General features: G+C 33.9%; 1 protein-coding gene and 1 pseudogene across 1 annotated transcript in view; both read right to left on the bottom strand.

Annotated features, from left to right (window-relative positions):
• The window catches only part of LOC133196178 (chitin synthase chs-2-like), a 63,496-nt gene that overhangs the window by 12,263 nt on the left and 30,922 nt on the right, over positions 1-20,311 (bottom strand). The window lies entirely within an intron of this gene.
• On the bottom strand, positions 12,185-18,918 carry LOC133196045 (chitin synthase chs-2-like; annotated as a pseudogene).

The following is a 20,311-nucleotide window of genomic DNA, read 5'->3' as shown; positions in this document are numbered from 1 at the left end:
GACAATTCTACTTTTTCGGTTATGACAGGTCATAGAAAAATAAAAAAAAACTCAAGATGTAAGCATCGACAATGATGTATTTTGTACAGAGGACTTATAAAGAAAAAAACATTGTTTTACACAAGTTGCTTTCAAAAACTTATTTTCTTAAGTTCAATTGGAGCACCCACCCCACATAAAACAGAAACAAAACAAAATAAATTACAGATGTCTGAAAAACAAAGTTTAGGAATTCTGGAAGTATCAAACATTATTTTCCCATCATATATTTCTTTTAAAGTATGTTATACGTCAAAGATATTTCAATAATTGAAAGCAAAAGTTACATTTTTTAAAATCTTCTCTTTTTTTTTATGGATATTTTTTTATGAAAAAAGTACATGGTAAATATATCATATCTTTATTAGTTGTATGTTTCATTTTTCTTCTTTGATTAGATTAATATGTTTTAGGAAATCTTTCAGATGAAAATTAATGAATATTTTAACTAAATAAAAAATTTTTACCTTTGCTTTTCTTGCAAGACTTGACCCGGTAGCGTTGTTTCACCATTTTCAGTCTTTTTGCCATTGCTTTCCATAATTGATTTTATTGAAACTCAAAGAACACGGTTTCATAAAGACTCTGCAGTGCACTTGTTTACTGCATAGTCGTTAGAGCGACGGAATAAAAGTCCTAATGTATGCTGGGATTTTAAACATGTGTATTCTTCAAGCTGAATTTAAATATTTGACTAGTATTGAAACTGTCCTATCATCTTTTGAAAACTTTATTTATAATAAAGTAAAAAAAAGTTCTTTCTTAGCTGATTGAGAACGTAACAAAATTTCCGTTAAGTAGTCGATTTTTTTCATTCGATATAAGAATATGGTCGATTTCAAAAATGAATTTTAACTTTATTGTATAATCCAGGAAGTTAAAAAATTCATTTCAGTAGATATTTAGGACCATTGGATAGAAAATTTGTGAGAGAACTCTATGACTTCTAATTCTTCAATGCAATCATGCTTATTCCCCAGATAATAAAATTCAATTTTTGGAGCAAAAGTAAACTATTTGTTCAAGTTTCCTTTAATTGAAATGAAAGTACAGTATGTTTTATTAAGACATTCATAATCAAATTGTAAATTGCAAATATAAAATAACTATTTTACAACCTAGATACTCTTATTCATCCAAAATATTGCCGGACTACTTAATCTCTGTATAGTTGTATTAAATACTTTGATATAGTAAACTTTAATTTACTATAGCGCTAGCATTTTTGGAGGGTATGGATAATATGTTGTTCTACATTTTCAAAACTAACTTTACAATGACAGCTTTAAACAAAAATTTAAAAAGTTGTAATTTGCTATATACAAACAATTCATTCAACATAATCATTCCATAAGGATAAAATAAATGTCAACAACAAATTGAAAACAATTATTTTAAAAAATTTAACTATTTGAATTTGCAGTTAGATACTCTTTAAAAAGCAGCTATTCCAATACAATTAAATTACTTCGAAAACGTTTAACTATTTCAATACATTCCAAATAGCTATTTAAAAAAAATAACTAGTTTTAAATGCATTACGGTTATACATTCATTACTATTCAAAGGCTTGTAAAGTTGTAATCTTATAATATGTAGTGCATGTATATAAAAATATTAGTTTTAAGAAACAATGACGTATTTGAAATAATGAACACTGAAACATATGATGGGATTTAATTACCTTGATATGTTGTTTAATTTCAATGGTAAATTTTAAAAAGCACAACACTGCTTTACAGGTGGAAAAACCATATATAGTGTCTTTAAAAGAATGAAAGATTTGAATTTTAATGATAAAATTAAATCACAATTAGGTATGTTAGAGATGGACGTGTATACAGGTATTTGTTGTGTGCTGAGTTTTCCATCTGAAATATGGGGATAGCACAAGGCCAAGGATGTAGAAAAGAACTTGTCAGAAAAAAAGAAAATCCTTAAATATTGGTGAAAACTAAGGGATATTGATAATTGCATTCTTAAGGCATGTCTCCATAAAGAATAGAAAATAAAGAAGAATTGATTGTAAATATTACAAGAGGCCCCTGGGCCACAACGCTCACCTGAGTAGCTTTGGTCCGGCTGTTCTTCACCCGATTCCCTCCCTTGTATTGCCTATAGTGGGCCCGCCCTACCCCAGAGGTCAAGATTTGAATAATTTAGAATCTATCTTACCCCAGGATGCTTCCACTTAAGTTTCAGCTTTTGAAAGAACAGTGGTTCTTGAGAAGAGGATTTTTAAAGTTTTTTTCCTATATATTTTAATGTAAAACTTAGATTCCCTAATGTTTTGAAAGAACAGGGGTTCTCGAGAAGAGGATTTTTAAAGTTTTTTTCTATATATTTTCATGTAAAACTTAGATTCCCTAATGTGGCCCACCTACCCCCAGGGGTAATGATTTGAACAATTTAAAATTTACCCTACCTAAGGATGCTTTAACTTAAGTTTCAGCTTTTCTGGCCCAGTGGTTCTTGAGAAGAAGATTTTAAAAGATATTTTCTACATATTTCGACGTAAAATTGGATTCCCTATTGTGGACCCGCCCTACCCCCGGGGGTCATGATTTGAACAATTTAGAATCTACCCTACCCAAGGATGTTTCCAAATAAGTTTCAGCTTTTCTGGCCCAGTGGTTCTTGAGAAGAAGATTTTTTAATGACCCCACCCTATTTTTGTCTTTTCTCGATTATCTCCCCTTGTAAGGGGAACTTCGCCCTTTATTATAATAAATTAAACTCCCTTTTACCCAAGGATGCTTTGTACCAATTTTGGTTCAAATTGGCGCAGTGGTTCTTGAGAAGAAGTTGAAAATGAAAAAAAAAATTACAGACAGACAGACGACGGACAACGGGTGATCAGAAAAGCTCACTTGAGCTTTCAGCTCAGGTGAGCTAAAAAGTTAATTTCATAGGCTGAGCTCAGCAAAAGTGTTTGATAGTAATTGTATAAGCAGAAACACAATTTATATTGTATATCAGAGAATGTGATGAATCCAGAATACTATGTCAAATTTATGAAAATCACCAAAATGCCTCATTTACCAAAACCTTGTCGATAATTTAACCCCCCCCCCCCCATCTAAACATGTTAATCAATACATTTAAAACATAGAGTAACAATTACCAGATAAAGTCTATTTGCATATAACTTAATGGTTGAACAAGTAAGATATATCAAAATTAAAAGAACTAATAGAATATGTAATCTTTGTGAATTACGGGACAAAGAAGATGAACTCCACTTTGTCCATATTATAATACATACAAGTTAAATTGATGCAAAGCATCAAATCAGCCACAAAAAATTATTTCATTTTGAAGAATTTCCACAAGAAAGAGTCCAAAGAAAAAATCAAAAGAGAAAAAAGTATATGATATATCTTAACACTTGCTTTATTTTTCTGTGCATTTTTTTTACACTTTAATTTTCAGTGATCAATTCTTAAATATTTATGCAAATAAATAAATTCATTGATATAAAAATCGGATAGGAATAAAGGATATGAATGCATTTCAATCAAATCAACTGATCCAATAACAATGCAACAAATATCTAAAATAATTGATTATGAATGTCTGAATGCTGATAAAAAGGACACAAGTTTCAAACGCTGATACCCTGGATTTTTGTCAATTTTTGTCACTTTATAATGCCGATCAGTCTTGTGATAGATGGGTATGTGAAGTACAGAAAAATTCCATTGTGTCGCTTGCAACTGCAGTGTAAATTCCAAAGAAAATTCAGTTCTTATTCCAATTTATTAATTATTTTAGGCACTGTAATTCATATCCGGAAACTCAATACGTTTTCTTTTTATATCTTACACACGCCCATGTTAGGGAGCAGTTAATGAAACAACTATTTGTGAAATCATTATATTAATAATATCAGACGAGAAATGAAAAAAATTGAAACAAATAAACAAATATTTAGACTTTGTATTAAGCAAATTTTTAAGGCTTTTATTCCTAACTTTTATGTTTGTTATCAATAAGGAATTATTCCAACGAAGCAATAAAAAATAACGTCTCATTTCCCCATGTGCACATTCCAACACAACCACAAATGGACCCGCGTGGCGCAGTGGTAAGAGCGTCTGCTCTAGAGTCGCGGAGTAAGGAGTTGATTCTTACGTCGCGGGTTCGAATCCCACTGCGGGACGTGGAGACCGGTCCTTCGGATGGGACCGTATTAACCTAGGTCCCGTGTCGCAGTAGGTGTTGGCACGAAAAAGATCCCTCACTGCTCAATGGCCCTAAGTGCCGAGTATAGGTCAAAATTTGTAGCCCTCTACCGGCAAGTGGTGGCGTCTCCATATGAGTGAAAAATTCTCGAGAGGGACGTTAAACAAAAAACAAACAAACAAATAGATCGGCCGCTGCTCGATAATTAACGAGGTTCACTCCGGAGCTTTTGAGCAGATTTTTGTCTTAACCTTTATCTAAAAAATTCTGCATTATATTTTAGTTCTTACAATAAATTTGGATTCTACAAAGCCAGTTAAACTATATTCAGTCAAAACTTCAGGATTAAATTCCATACCAAAAGCATTAAGTGAGGAACTATATTTTGGTGCGGAAGGTTTTTTTTTTTTAGAAGAAAATTATTTTTTTTTCTCTTTCGAAGTATTTAAAGTAATATGTTAAGTTTGGATTTCTATTTTTCCATGCAGCCTGCACATAGAGTTATTCTGTGGCGTGAACTGTTTTATGCTGGTCATAAATTATATATTAAATAAATTATCATGAATTCTATCACCATATTTAATAAATATGGCAAATATATTGTGAAAATCCAGACAAAAATGGCCTTAATTTAAGCTTAAAATTAGCACTATTTTAGTAATATCTAAAAATTAACCTCACAGACAACCACTTTTCATTTTCTTTTCTGAATATATGATACTTTTATTCATTCTTCTTAAAATCAGTAAAATGTCATTACTTTTAAATGATTTTATTGTTCTTAAATTTTGAATGCCATAAAAATGACATTTTTTTACTGCAAAAAGGTCAAATAATTGAACATGCGAAGTAATTTGAAAATTTTTGTTGTCACAAATTTTAATGTGTCTATTCAAGATAAAATAAGACTGTTTGTTCCCATAATTTTTTTGATTAAAAAATATTGGAGGAAAAACTTTAAAAATTGATTCATGTGCAAGACGTTTTAACAGTGCAATAAGGTCAAACTAAATGCTCTGTAGCACCAAAAGAAGCGCATTGACCCCCATTAAATTTTTGTGTGATGATTATTAATTATGCTATGTGTGTGAATTCTAAATATATACATGATAAAAAATTCTCACTACTTTTGAGGACAGGATCCAACCCTCTTAAGAAAAAAATAAGGATTTAGCTGAGAGAATTCAGGGCCATCAGGGCAAACAGGTTTGGTCTTATATATTTTATGTTTATTCGTTATTATAATATATACATTATTTTAAAAAAAATATTTTTTCCTTTGAACAAATTTTTATATAGAGATTTTAATGGTTGTCCGTGTCATAATGACTCAAGGTTAATTCTTAATTATATCCATGCGCAAATTTAGAGGAATTTGCAGAGTTATTAAATGCATATACTAAACCAACTAAAACTGACCATGGACCCCCCTAGAAAACGCGGATCCGTGTTAAGTTGGTATGAAAATGAATAGATATGAAGCTTTAGAAGTCAGCAACTAACAACCGCCCACACCTCCTCCCTACCCTCACGAAATAGGTTTTTCAGGTTTGGGAAGGGAGTTCACAGTTTTTTTGTTGTTGTTTTTTTTGTTGTTTTTTTTTTTTTGTTTTGTTTTGTTTTTTGTTTTTCTTTTTGCTTGCTTGTCATAAAATTTCTTTATTGGATTTTTTTTGGACTGGGGTGGACCCCCCTTCCCCCTAGAAAAAATTTCTGGATCAGCACCTGGCCCCATTAAATAGATAACAAAATTGTCGGGGCCCCTAAGATAAATACCAAGGTTTGTCATACACCTTCGAGATGTCGGACACATAACATGGTAGTTAATGATTTAAAGAAAACAAAGTTTTCATATATGCAATTAAATTTATTCTTCTAAAATTATATCTAAATACTAGTATTAGCTTTGCTTTACGTTGTAAATAAATAAAAAAAACTCGATAATAAATATCCCTTATACAGTTAACATCAACATTAATAGAAAATTACTTTTTTAGATGTTAATACTGCAATAATATACATAACAAAGTCCATTATTATTTAATGACACCATTTATTGTAGCACAACACGCACTGCATCTTCTTTGTTTCCGGGGAAAACACAAAAATCTCCTCGCTCAGATCTCCCTCTCTCATCAGTCACGGAAACTACGGGAAAAAATAAAATATTGGTAATCACTACACCCTTATGATGAATATCTTTAGTTAGTTAATCCGATATATGAGACAATTGTTTGGGTATACTCATAAGAAATACTTGTAATTCGGAGAAGTCACCTGACAAGTGTCGGTAGTAGCCTTTTTAAATGGAACACGGTCTTCAAAAGACAAGAAAAAATATCAGTAAGATTTACAAGTGGTTATACTAAAAAAAGAATGCAGACTTAATTAAACATCAATTACCATGCATACCTATCAGGTACTGTAAACCTCCCTTCATGGCATGGGTTAGGCGTCCAAATAAAGATGTGGACCAGTACCACATCTTGGATATAGCGTTACAAGCAAGTATAGCCACAGAGGAAACTCCCATCTCTACAGCCATCTGTTTAAAAAAATGTGAAAATTTTAATTATTTGAGAAAACATAAAACTGACCATTCAGTTGAAGGTCTGTGCTAATTTCTCCAAACAAGCACATACAAGCTAATTCTGTTATTCGAAGAGACAAAAGAAAGTGTAGAAAGAGGCCCGGAAAGGGTGCATGTTACATGTACCTATATAATTTATTGAACTAAACCCTGTGACGCTAAGAAAAGCCTCAGGGGCTTTACTTTTTTTACGAATTGGAGGGGGGGGGGGGGTCGTCGATGGACTCCTTTACCATAAGGACTCATTATTTTGACGTCACCAAATATCCACGAGGAAATCAATTTATCCAAATGATCATTACCACTATTATCATTATTCATTTATAGTATGGTACCTATATAAATATTACTTAAATTGGTGTTATAATTCAATGGGTCGTAATTTTATAATTAACCCCATACTCACATTGCAGAAGTCCTCCTGCCCTGGACACGGCTTTGGCTCCTCCACAAAAGCGAGCCAGATGCCAAACTTCTCAAAAGTACTTATTAGCTTTTCTTCACTATATCAATGAAAACAAACCAAATTTTAAAGGAAAAAATATTGCTTAAGAAAGTTGTTAAACATACTAGAGCTTACATTCCCCATCTTAAATATTAAACAGAGCATACGTTTCGTCAATTAAGATGTATGTTTCCTTCTGTAAGGCTTACTTACCAACAGAAATACTTTTTGTGCTTGACCGTTATGACGAGCTTCACCAAAGCCAATACTGATTGATTGATTGATTGTTTGTTGTTTTACGTCCCATTCGAGAATTTTTCACTCATATAGAGACGTCACCATATACCGGTGAACGGCTTCAAATTTTGACCTTTACTCGGCTCTCAGGGCCATTGAGCAGTGAGGATTCTTTATCGTGCCAACGTCTGCCGTGACACGGGGCCTCGGTTTTTAAGGTCTCATCCAAGGGACCCGCAACTTTCACTTCAAAGTGCCGAGCGCATGAAACAGTTGCTACCCATTTTTTATCGACTTAGGTCAGTCGCGGCCGAGATTCGAACTCACAACCTCCCGATCACGGAGCGAGCGCTCTACTGACTGAGCTACCGTTAACGGTCAAAAGCCAATACTGTCAGGATGTACTCTCGTTTAGTCCAGTTGAAAACAAAGAAGCCATGATTCAATGCTTGAAATACTATCAAACGAAACTCGCATAGAAATGTCTTTATGCGTCTCTGAGACAATGCAATGACGTCATAGTGTTTAAAAGTTATTGTTACGTCACAATCCTTATGATACTAATAGAATCATTCATTACTACGAGTGTGGGATAGTGAAATTCCACCAAGGGGACAAGATTCACGGTCTAGGACGAGGCTTTGCCGAGTCCTAGACCATGAATCTTGGCCCCGAGGTGGAATTTCACTATTCCCACACGAGTTTGTAAAGAATGATTATTTTTCTCGCATTATTTTATCCAAAATAACGGCCTGTCAATGACGTCGCCATGATAGGGCTAAAAATATATTCTTTTAATTTTCCATCTAATTAAAAATTTAAATACACCATCGGAGAGAGCGTACCTGAAAATGGTTTACACTATGTGTAAACTGATAAAATGAATTTCAGTCCATGTAAATTAATTAGATAGATAAAAACTGGGAATAAAAAAAAAATTATCTATCCGATAGCGTACACATTCATTCAAGAAGAATCCTTCCGCGATCTAAAAATAGTGCCATTTAAAAAGTGAAAATACGACAATATTTTGAATGAAAATAAGTTTATCTTAATAAGTTAAATGACAACATTTTAAGTATTTGTAATATGTTTTAACATTATTGCAATTTCTTTATGTTTATTATCGTTCGCGGCGTAGTAATACACAGTGTAAGACAGAAAAATCTCACACTGCTGTCTCACACCGGACAAGTCAATCTTACACTGGTGATTATGCGAGAAATATATGTAATCGTATTTCAAATGCACTCAGACGACCTATTCCAATGAATTATATAGTAAAATGCGCCTTTCACATCGGTATACGCATTTCAAAACCATGCTCATAATACAAAAATGAAGCAGACGAATTTTATTTTACTCGATACAATGAATGTGAAGTAAATTTAGAATCAATTTATTTAAAAAAAATTTATATGTGTTCTAACTCAATTTCTTGCCAAAAAAACTTTAAAATTTTACAATTTTTCAACAAACGTATTATATTTTCATCACGACGTTATATTACGTTAGTGCGACGTCTTTATTTTCGTATGCCTGCGCGACCAGAAAAAAAATGAATTAAGCAACAACTCATTCAAAATAAAGCATGTAATCCGTAAATTCAATTTTTATTGATTGATGATAATGCTCATGTAAAAGTTGCCATAGTTTGCCCTCAATAAACTAAAACAATGCGGAAAAATTAGAACAAATCTACATGTTTATAGCAAATAAGCATCTATAATCGGATTTGATTGCATTTGCAAACCTATCTTAAATTATTGTTACCTATAACAAAATGTGCCAGATTTTAAATCGTAAATGTTATAATTAATTCAAAGTATATACATGTATGAAGCTCATTAGCTAACTTATACGATTAAAGGTAGCATTATGAACGTATACACTTATACGTCATGGAATGAAAAGATTGTATTACTGAATTAACAGACTTCAACTTTCCCTTCAAAACGTTGTAAAGACCGTCTCTTCCACAACTCTGAAGCACCCATTTTAAATGGCTTGCCTGCAAATCATGTGCTGCCAGAGTGAAACTTTGTCTCTGTGTCAGAACGTTTGAAGTTACCAGATCATGAAAACTTCCTATACATTTGTTCTTATTTGATAGTTTTTTGTTGTTCATGATGCCATAATAAATAGAGAAGACTGACTCTCTGAGTGATTATTGATCGATCCCTTGTTTTTAATTAATATATAAATGAATAAATTGTTTTTACAGACCACGCAAGCTTTAATGTATGATTCATATTATACTGCATACTGCTGAAGATAATTATTTTTTGCTTGTTTGTAGTTTAATACTGTTAAGGCGGTAAGCTTTCTACGTCAAATCCTATTGTGACGTCAGCAAACCCGCGATCTACCTTAAGGAATGAAGCTTATTTTAACCTATGTTATACGATACATGTATAACATAACTTGGGTCAGTTTACGCTTTATAAACCGCGAAACGGTTGATAAAAAAGCGTAAACTGACCCAAGTTATGTTAAATGGTATAACATAGGTTAAAATAAGCTTCATTCCTTATAATTTAATTTCAGTGTAGACGATTTTTCCTCCAAAAATGGCTTCAAATTGAACATATTTTAAAAGTAACGTCAAGCGGAGTAATACGTTTTTGACGTAACTCATTGTGACATAGCAACTTATATTATTCGATATAAACGAAATATGTTATCCAATCAAATGACTTGTTACAACTAAAATTAAATTATGCATGAAAAAAAATCAATGAAAATGTTAAAATGGTGTTATATATATACATGTAATAATGGAAGAATTTATTTATATATTTTTTTTATAAAAGGAGAGTCATACACGCATCAGTTGAATCGATGTTACTCCTCCTAGGCATCTGATGCCATGCACGGATCTAGAGGGGGTCCGAACCAACTAAAACCGACCTCCCCCCCCCCCCCCGAAAACGCGGACGCCCCTAAAAACGCGTGTTAAGTTGGTATGAAAATCGATAGATATGAAGCTTTAGAGGTCAGCAGCTAACAACCCCCACGAAATAGTTTTTTCACGTTTGGGACAGGAGTTCACGGTTGGTTTTTTTTTTTTTGGAACCCCCCCCCCCCCCGGAAAAAAATTCCTGAATCCGCGCCTGAACTATGTAAAACTTTGATCACCCACTGTGGCCCGTCCCTACCCCCGGGGATCATGATTTGAACAAATTTTAATCTACACTGCCTAAAGTTGCTTCCAAATAAATATGACTTATATGTATCATGCCTTTGCAGTTCTTGATAAGAATATTTTTACAGATATTTCCTATGTTTTCTTAATATGTACAACTTTTATCGACTATTGTGGCCCCAGCCTACTCCGGGTGGACAAAGTTTTAGCAAACTTGAATCTACATATGTCAGGAAGTTTCACTTAAGTTTCATTTTTGTTCAACTCATGATCTCCCGCCGTAGTGAGGGGTTACAATGGGCAGTCAAAGTTTTTACATAAGAATACATAGAAAAAATCTTTAAAAATCTTCTTCTCAAGAACAGCAAAGGCATGATTAGTCATTTTTATTTTGAAGCATCCTTAGGTAGTGAACCTATTAAGTTTGTTCAAATTATAACCCCAGAGGTAGTGAGGTCAACAAGGGTGATCAAAATTTTACTTGGGAATAAATGTGATGTTTAAAAATCTTCTAAAGAACACTAAAACCATGCCTGGTCATATTTAATTTATATGGAAGCATCCTCAGGTAGTGTAGATTCATGTTTGTTCAAATCATGACCCCCGGGGCGTAGGGTGGAGCGATAATGGGCAATCAAATTTTAACGTAGGACAATGGGAAAATCTTCTGAAAACAGCAGAGCCATGATTAAATATATTTATATGGAAGCATCCTCAGGTAATGTTGATTCAATTTTTTCAAATCATGACCCCTGGGTGGGGTTGGGCCATAATGGGGGATCAAAGTTTTACACTGGAATGCATAGGAAATATCTTTAAAAATCTTCTACACAAAAACAGCAAATCCATGATTTGTCATATTAATTTAGTTCTCAGGTAGTGTAGATTTAAGTTTGTTCAAATTATGTTCCCCGGGGTAGGGCAGGGTCACATTAGAAGATCAAACATATAGAAGAAGAAAAATCTTTTTAAAGCCACGATTAGTCAAAGAAATATGGAAGCATCCTCAATTTGTGTAGATTCAAGTTCGAACCATGCCCCCCCCCCGGGGGGGGGGGGGTACTTGCGAACACTTACGTATTTAATATTTTCAATATTGAACTGATTTCTGCTTTTTCCTAGCCAATGTGCTCAGATGAGCGATAAGGCTTATGGGCTGGGCCTCTTCTTTACAAACTCGTCTTTAAATTTGTTTTCCCCACCCCCAACTCCCCTGAACAACCTCTCCACCTACTTACCTTAATCTTAATTATTTACCTCCCCTTCCTTCTTACCAACGTACTAGTATTCACTTTTCCTTCCAGACTCATTTTCATTTCACTTCTTGCAATTCAGAGAAAAGATTTAAGAAGAGATATATCAATATAACCAAAGACAATTTCCATGTTTTCAATTTTATTACATACAGTGTATGCAAAACTAGTTTAAAGAAATGTTCACATTTTGACGTTCATACAATTAATTAAAATAAAAGAGAAATAAGAAAACTTGTATTTGTAGTTTTATCTTCACAAAAAATAATTTTTGATTGTTTTCCCTCTTATTAGACATTTGACGTGCTTGGCATTTCATTTTCTTCCTTTTGAAGACTTCTGATACTCTGTATTATTACAGGCATATTGGGATATTTACTTAAAACGTCATCTTCCTCATCTTCTTGTATAGTACTCATGGGATTTTTTGTTGCGTCTTTTATCACTTTTCTAAGTTTTTCTTAAGCCTCTGGCTTTCTCCTTTTTTCTCCCGATATTGATTGCAGAGCAGAGCTTACCTGCACGCTTGCCCTTAACTTCCTCCAACCTTTCCGAGCTCCATCACCGGGCTTGTCTGGTTCCCCATCCGTTAATTCCGTATTTTTAGTCACCTCATCTATCGTTGTTGCCATTTCCCTTCCCGCTTCTCCACCAAATGTCGGGGTTTTTTTTATTTGTGTTTGCTTTTCTTGCCGGGTTGATGCAATAATGTGGGTCAGAGTTGAAACTCTGTGGTAAATCATTCCGAAGAACTGGATAAGTAGTAACAGACCAAAGGTCATTGTGAAGGCTATCGAGATAGGCTCTATAACTCCCTGCTCGCCTCCTGCCACATTACAAGGGAGCGGAATCTCAAGCGTCCCCTGGTAGACATTGACTTGTGTAAACACGTAGACGATCGTTACGAATAAAGCATTCAGTATAAAAACAAAGAAGAAAACCTTATTTCTAAGTTCTAGTAAGTCCTCCTGTACCCTCTGTTGTTCGTCTGGATTTATATCTGTTGGTTTCAGATACTTTTTTATCAAACCCCTCCAGAATTTTCTTTCCTCTTCTGGAATATCTTCAGAGTTCTTAAAATCACCGTGTCTTGTTTTATCTAAAAGAATCAAACTTATATGAACTTCTTGTTATAAACATATCATTCAAGTAAATGTTGAAAATGAACACTATCCGTAAAATTTGACAAAATGAATCAAGATTTTCTTATCGATAGAGATACTTTCTGCTTTTGTATAAAAAGATATGAATTTATTATAGTTTTTTTAAGCTTTTATCATTTCCGTTTGCAAATATATATGCTTTTATATTTGTCAAAAATTTTCCATTACGAGTTTTAATACAACAATACTTCGCATAATTAAAACTGATTATGAAATCTTTTTACATGTATCGTTGCACTTCTAATAGTAAAGTTTCTCCAAAATATATCCCTTAATAAATCTTTTTGTTATAATAACTGATGGAAGTCATGGGCTTTTTGAAAATCGTATGTTATCTACCATGAATAAATAATGCATGAGAGATAGAGAACGGATATTTGATTCTGCACTCTTTTGTTATAATAAGGCATTCTTGCCTTCTCCTTTAGGTGTATCTATGGAAGTAGGTTTCTTTTCAACTGAAGACTTTTTCTGAACATCAATTATTTGGATTGGCGTGGTCTCTACTTTGTTTTTATCCTGTGTATCTATCGTATTTTTGGATGTTTCATTCTTTGTCTCCTCCTGACTTTCTTCTTGAATCTCTCGAACGCAAAGCATACAGCTACAAAAAATATTATGCCAACATCATATACTATATTTATAAAAATGATTTGTACCAACAATCCATAAATCATAAACTTTATTATCACAATGACCTATCATATGTAATAGGGAGAAAAAAAAAAGAAAACAAAAAGTTAAAAAAAAAAACTGAATGATATGATTGTTGCTTTGAAAATACTTACCGACACCAGTCTCCAGTAGAACATGTCTGTCCTTCCAATTTATTTTTCTTTCTGATAACTACATCCTGACCCGCGGCTGTCTTGTTCTCTCTGGTTCCCCAGTTTATATTGTGCATATTTCCGAGGGAATAAAGAATCAAGAGCATTGACATAGAAGGTACTGCCAGAAAGTACAACAGGCCATGGAATACTGTAGATTCCTAAATATACGCGAGGAATAAATTATCGCGTAATTACGCGAGAAGCACCGCTCGCGAAATAAAATTACTCGCTTTTATTTTTATGGTGCTTGAATGTAAAATCTCTAGAAAAATCAACCATTCGCGAATTATTATTCTCGCGATTTGACGCCCTTGGGTCATTTCGCGATAATAAGTACTCGCGTAAAATAAGGAATCTACAGTATGCACGTAAATTCCTTCAAGTATAAAGACAGATCAGGTGCAACAGAAATTAAAATGCATATTAACAAAAAACTAGCAAGATAAATTTGTACCTGTGGATGTATTAGTGCAGCAACGACGAATACCCCCGCCATAAAACAGAAAAAGACCGTGGTGACAGAACAGAACTGTGATTCCACGCCCTCTTTTATCAAACCGATTAACACCACCATCATAACGAGGCTGTATATCGTAGAAATGATTCCCGCTAACATGAGCTGTTAAAAGGAAGTCAGAGCTACTTTCTTTTATTGTTTACACGGTCTTTGGAAATGAATGTAACAGATCATGTTTTTTTTTTATTTTTGCACTTTTGGAAAAAGAAAATTACTAATATGTCATACCTGTGTGTCTTCTTAAGCTAAGAAGATGGACATTGATAGAACAATAACAGGTACCAAGTTGAGAATCAATGCCAACCACGGTTCTATGGAAGGAAAAGCTGTAATTATGGCGCCCAAAATAAGAAGGAAAATAGTATCAGGGGTCAATATTGAAGATACAAAGAGGAATATATGGTAAATAATATACAACATTGAAATGCTGTCATTATTTTTCTTCACATATCTCCAGTCTAGAAGCAAATCTAGAATATTTGCCATGGTAGATGGGGCCCATCGTCGCCTTTGTTTATAAAATTCGTTAAATCCTTCCGGGGCAAAGGTCAATGCATCAGAAGCTGCACAGTATTCTACTCGGAATCCCTCTTTAAGCATGAGTGTACACAGCCATCTATCTTCTCCTAAAACGTACAGATAATTTACCACAAAAAGCATATTCCCTTGAAATATCCAAAAAATTACTTTATCCGGTTTATTAAATTTTTAGAAATTTATATTTTTCTGGTTATTCATTTTGACTTATAGATATACTTAACGTGCCTTGGTCAAATTGTATATGCTCCTTAGCCTCTGTTGCCGTTCTAGTATATGTTTTCATGACATTATCGGCTAAAACGGCGGATCCACGGAAAAGGCTGAAACATCCGGGCGAGCAAAGAACACAACCAATTACATGCTCTGTTGCTTTCTGCAACCAATGACTGACTGCGTATTCAAACTTCTGGTACCACACCATTGGCCCTGATGCTAAAAGCATTGCATATGAGTTGTTATTAGTTTTAAGCATTAAATGGAAATATATCTCATTTTAGATATAATAATTTCCAAACCAGATCCAATGGAATGTATTCTTCCACAAGCCGCTCCAACATCGGCATTTTTACTCATTCGGTCTAACAACACCGTCACCGCTTCCGGTTTGAAGTCGACATCACCATCCAGCGCTAGAATGAAAGTGTTCTCCGAGAGATTGTGGACCATTTCTTTCATACTTTTGGATAGTTCTTTACATTTATCTTCCAATTTTGGTTTCATCTTGTTTAATTCGAAGGACAGTAAATAATACATGTACATCACCTGAAGTTATAACACACTAATTAACATGATTCCTTTCAAGGTTTTAATGTACACTGAGATTTTTGTTGGAAATTAAACAATAACCTGACTCCATCTCTTTCTATGCCTTATTCTCATCTTATCTTTTAGATGAACAATCAATTTTGCATCTTCTGTAAGAAGCACCCATTCATACTTCATACCGTATGGGGTCTCAAACTTTCTGACAGGTTCGAGCTCGTAATTTCCATATATGGATCTACAAGAAGTATGTTAGAATATTAAAATTATTTCTAACTTCACTGAATAGTAATGAGTTTCTTCCAATTACAATAAATTAATTTAAATCGTGCTTAGCTGTTTTCGGAACACATTCTTCAAGAAGTTTTACAAAATCGTTCACTTTTCTTCCATTTCGCAGTTTACCGTTCACTTTCCGGGGTTTGAAAGCATCGTCAAAGAAAACGTGAACTACATGTACAAAAACAAATTTTAAAGTAAAAAAAAAACATGGAAAACTACTAGTAGTCATAATATATTGAAAATATATGAATCTTTTCATAACTTTTGAAATCTAATAAACACATTTTATCCCATTATCTACTTAGATGTAACAAGACACAGAAGAGTTCCACTACTCGCCCTCAAAATCATAAATATCCTCGTCATAGAAGCTTCTTCTTTGTTCTTGTCTCATGGACTGGACTTGCCTTTTCCAGCACTGATCCATATCAACCCTGTATTATAGAAATCATACTTAATTCTTAATGATGATTTACAAGAGAGAAGTTGAGGTGAGGAATGATTTTATCACTATAACATCACCTGAATATAGATTTCAGAAGTTGTGTCATTTCGTTTTCCGTTTCATTCCACATTGTTGCACAGGAATAGACCAAGGGAGAGTACACTTCTTTTGGTTTGTCATCTGCCTAGTAACATTTCCAAGATTAAAAAAAGCTTCAGTTGCAAACACAAAAACCAAGCTCATTTAAAATTCAAAATTTGGAGTGTTCTTGTTATGTTACCTTTCTGTCTGTACTATAGTCAACATCGAATAGATATCGCCGCCTTGATAACAACAGAGACAAGTCAAGAAATATTCCACAGTACGCAGGTTTCATAAACAATCTGTAATGGTAAATAAACAATATTTTCGGCTAACTCATCGAATAACTTGAGATATGATTCAACTTAATAACTTATTCGTGTATTCCTTTGATACCTTTCTACTTTCTCCATCTTCGCTCCGTCAGTTGACCAAACATATAATGTTAAAATAGCCAAAGACGTTAAATCAAAAACACCAGAAACAATCAGTGGCCATAGACGCTCATAGAATTATCATAGTCAAGTTCCCACAAAGGCTGTAGAACGTTACATCCCTCCGTTGTAAAGGCTAGTGGATATTTCATAAGTATGACAAACACAAAGGGCGTCAGCAAGAGATTTAGACCAATCGGAGGGGCAAAAGCTCTCCTTTGTAATACGATCCGACATGTATAACGAGACGCTTTGAAGAACACAAAAGTGAGAATGAAACATATTACTGTCATAAGATAAGGGTTAAAGGTCATGCACCCGTAGGTTATATATGACCTGGATTCCAAGCGGATGGTTCCACTTAAAGTATGCACTGTTGCAGCATCCTCCAAATACATTAAAGTTCGTACTGTAATCAGAGTACTTTCTTTGCATTGAATTACATAGATGATTAAAGTGGCTAGGAATGTCCACCCGATCTTTAAAAAGTAGGTCAGGATAGACACGGTATCTCGTTTAGATTTCACATATTTCGTCAAGAAAGACTTTTCTTGATTTTTGCCATCGGTTTTCTGTGTAATGTTTGATGTTATAAAGTTTTCCTACCAAATAACGGACACCATGATCACTGATACTAACAGCAATACAAGGGTAGTGACCATGTTATGGCTTTCCGAGTTGTAGTATACATATAAAGTTAAAAATCCCATCCCCATAATGAAGATGACAGCTCCTATGAAGGGAATTGTATCATACTTGAAGTCATTATGTTTCATGGCATATGGGGCCTCACGAACGTTTATTTTATTGACCCCGCCGTTCATTGTTGAGTTTGATTGTCTATTTCTATTCTTTTTCACTTTTGTGTTCTCCTCTTGTTTAACTTAGAACTTGACGCTTAAGAGAACCGGAATAACACATACAAAGTACGGAAGAATAGAGGCAGATGCTGGGTAGAAAGCTGGCATCACTAGAAATACCATGATACACAGACCAGTCGAATGAATTATTTCTATTGTCAAGCTCTGAAAAAATGAAAATCTGATGTCATACATATTCTCAGTAAAATGAAGATGTGTGCGTATGGCATTTACATCGAAATTTAATCTTTCACTAAACAAATAGGGAAAAAATAAGCCCTACTTACGAGTAAAAATACCCTCAGATCAAAATTGTTTACTTTGTTTTTCTTGAAACATGATTTCCAGAGAGACATGGCCATAATGTATAAGTACGGTACAGACATGATTATAAGCAGCCCCCAGATTCAGCCTACGTTAACAGATGGGGTGTCCTCCCACAGTAAACAGGTGGTAGCTGTCTCATTACGGCACTCCCACGACACAGGAAGTCCGTTCCTCAGAACTTGATCATTTATGCAGCCGTTAGCAATGTTGTCACAAACCTCAAGTCTCATCCTCTCAGACTTCACTTGTAAGGTTCCCCCCAGTTTGTTCAATGTGAAATCGCTGTTGGTATTGGGTGGGTTCAATTTCCATATCATGATGTGAATGATGACTTTTGACAGACAAGAAAACAACTAGGAAGAGAAATATTCCTACTATAACGAGTCCGACTTTTGTCACAGCGTCCCTTCAGGAACCATAGTCGTCGTTAGCGCCATGTATAGGTTTCTTCTCGGCGCAGTCCCACTCATTGTCATCGTCACTATCAAAAACATAACCCAAAAATTTAAACTAAATTTTATATCAAAGTTTTAATGCAAGTAATTGTTCGATGTGAAAATTTGTTGATTTGTTTTGGAGTTATGAAATACATTCACGATGACTCATTATCATTACATTACAATTCTTACATATGATCTATATATCCAGACAATTTTTCTTTGGGTTTTATGAATTTTTTGTTGTTGCTGCTGCTTTGGTTATGAGGTTTATTTGGTCTAATTAAATAGCATATATTAAATGAAGATGTGTTTAATTTTACCCTGAATTATTAGGTTCAGCCATCTCCCCTCTGAAATAAATAAGAAACAGAATCGAAAAATATATCATTTAATTTAAATTTAAAAAAAATACAACGATAGACACAGTTTGTACATAAATGGGCCAAATATACAAGTGTAAATATATATCAGAAGATACTGGCCTTTCTCATGTCATATTTATGCCACACCAAATTCACACAACAAAAAGAATAGAAAAACATATTTTAATGACTTTAGTTTAAGAACCGTAAGCTAAAGTTAACGATTCGTTAACTATAGTTTTCATCTGTAAAACTATATTAAAAAGCTGTATACTTTAGTTTACGAATTCTAGTCGACGTTTATCTGTCTGTGAATAAACGTTAACAATAAAGGACAAGATAGGCTAAGACCCCTTTTTTGCCCCTGGTTTTGGGTGTCTTTTAGAATGATGCTACAGTTTATCAATAAAAACCTGATGCCATCCCTGCCACAAAATCAGTATTGGTTCTAAGTTATGGGGTACACAGAAGTCACAGGAAGGTCAGAAAATATGTCAATTTCCGGATTTTCTCATTTTACGCAATTTTTTCATCGACTTTACAGCACATTTTGTTTCAGAAAACATAGAGCACAACCTTGCCTATCTACCAAATTTATATATTTCATACACAAGGATCAGTTGCATCTTGTGAATAGAAATCTCAGATAGGCAAGCTTGTGCTCTATGTTTCCGGAAGTGAAAAGTATCTCAAAATCGAAAAATTCCACCAGAATTGAGGAAATTCGGGAAGATGTCCTACTTCTGGACCTTTTTGAGGCCTCCATGTAAACTTTGAATCAAAATTAGTGCTATTTTTAAAACAAGCATCATTTTAAGTTCTTAACTACAAACTATCACAGTTTTAACCGTGTTCTGATTTTTACATCAAATAAGGGGCCAGATTCGGCCACTACCATACCTTGTCCTTGCTGATAAATATTGATTCTCATTTGTTAACAATAGTATAGATTTGTTAATCATAGATTCACAAATCCATAAATCATACTCTAGATGTGCTTAAATTAAAGGGTTGAAGGTTTGACGATTTCGGTAAATTAGAAATATGCCGAGTGAAAACTTTGGCGGTCTACTAGTATTTAACAAGAATGTGAAAGTTGACGGGTGCATGGAATCTTTGACGATTATTCGTGATTCGTCAATTTCGTCAATTGTTTCCACGTTTTCAAAGTTTCCTCTTTTACAGTATTTATCAGATAAATTCATTTTTAGTCGAACTTTGCTGAAAGCAAAGTCCTTGCTTAAGACACGCAAATCGCCTGCCTTATTATAAAAACAAAAAATCCAAACAGCGTCAATGCAGAAGCGTCCGATACACAAAATAATCATAGCGAGAGACGATACTTTAACAAATATATTTTATTCACTCGATCTA

Source organism: Saccostrea echinata, unplaced genomic scaffold, assembly GCF_033153115.1.
Source record: "Saccostrea echinata isolate AGI-Se365-2 ecotype Australia unplaced genomic scaffold, CSIRO_AGI_Sech_v1 ptg000030l, whole genome shotgun sequence".
NCBI lineage: Eukaryota > Metazoa > Mollusca > Bivalvia > Ostreida > Ostreidae > Saccostrea > Saccostrea echinata.
This window is presented reverse-complemented; position numbering and strand designations above follow the sequence as displayed.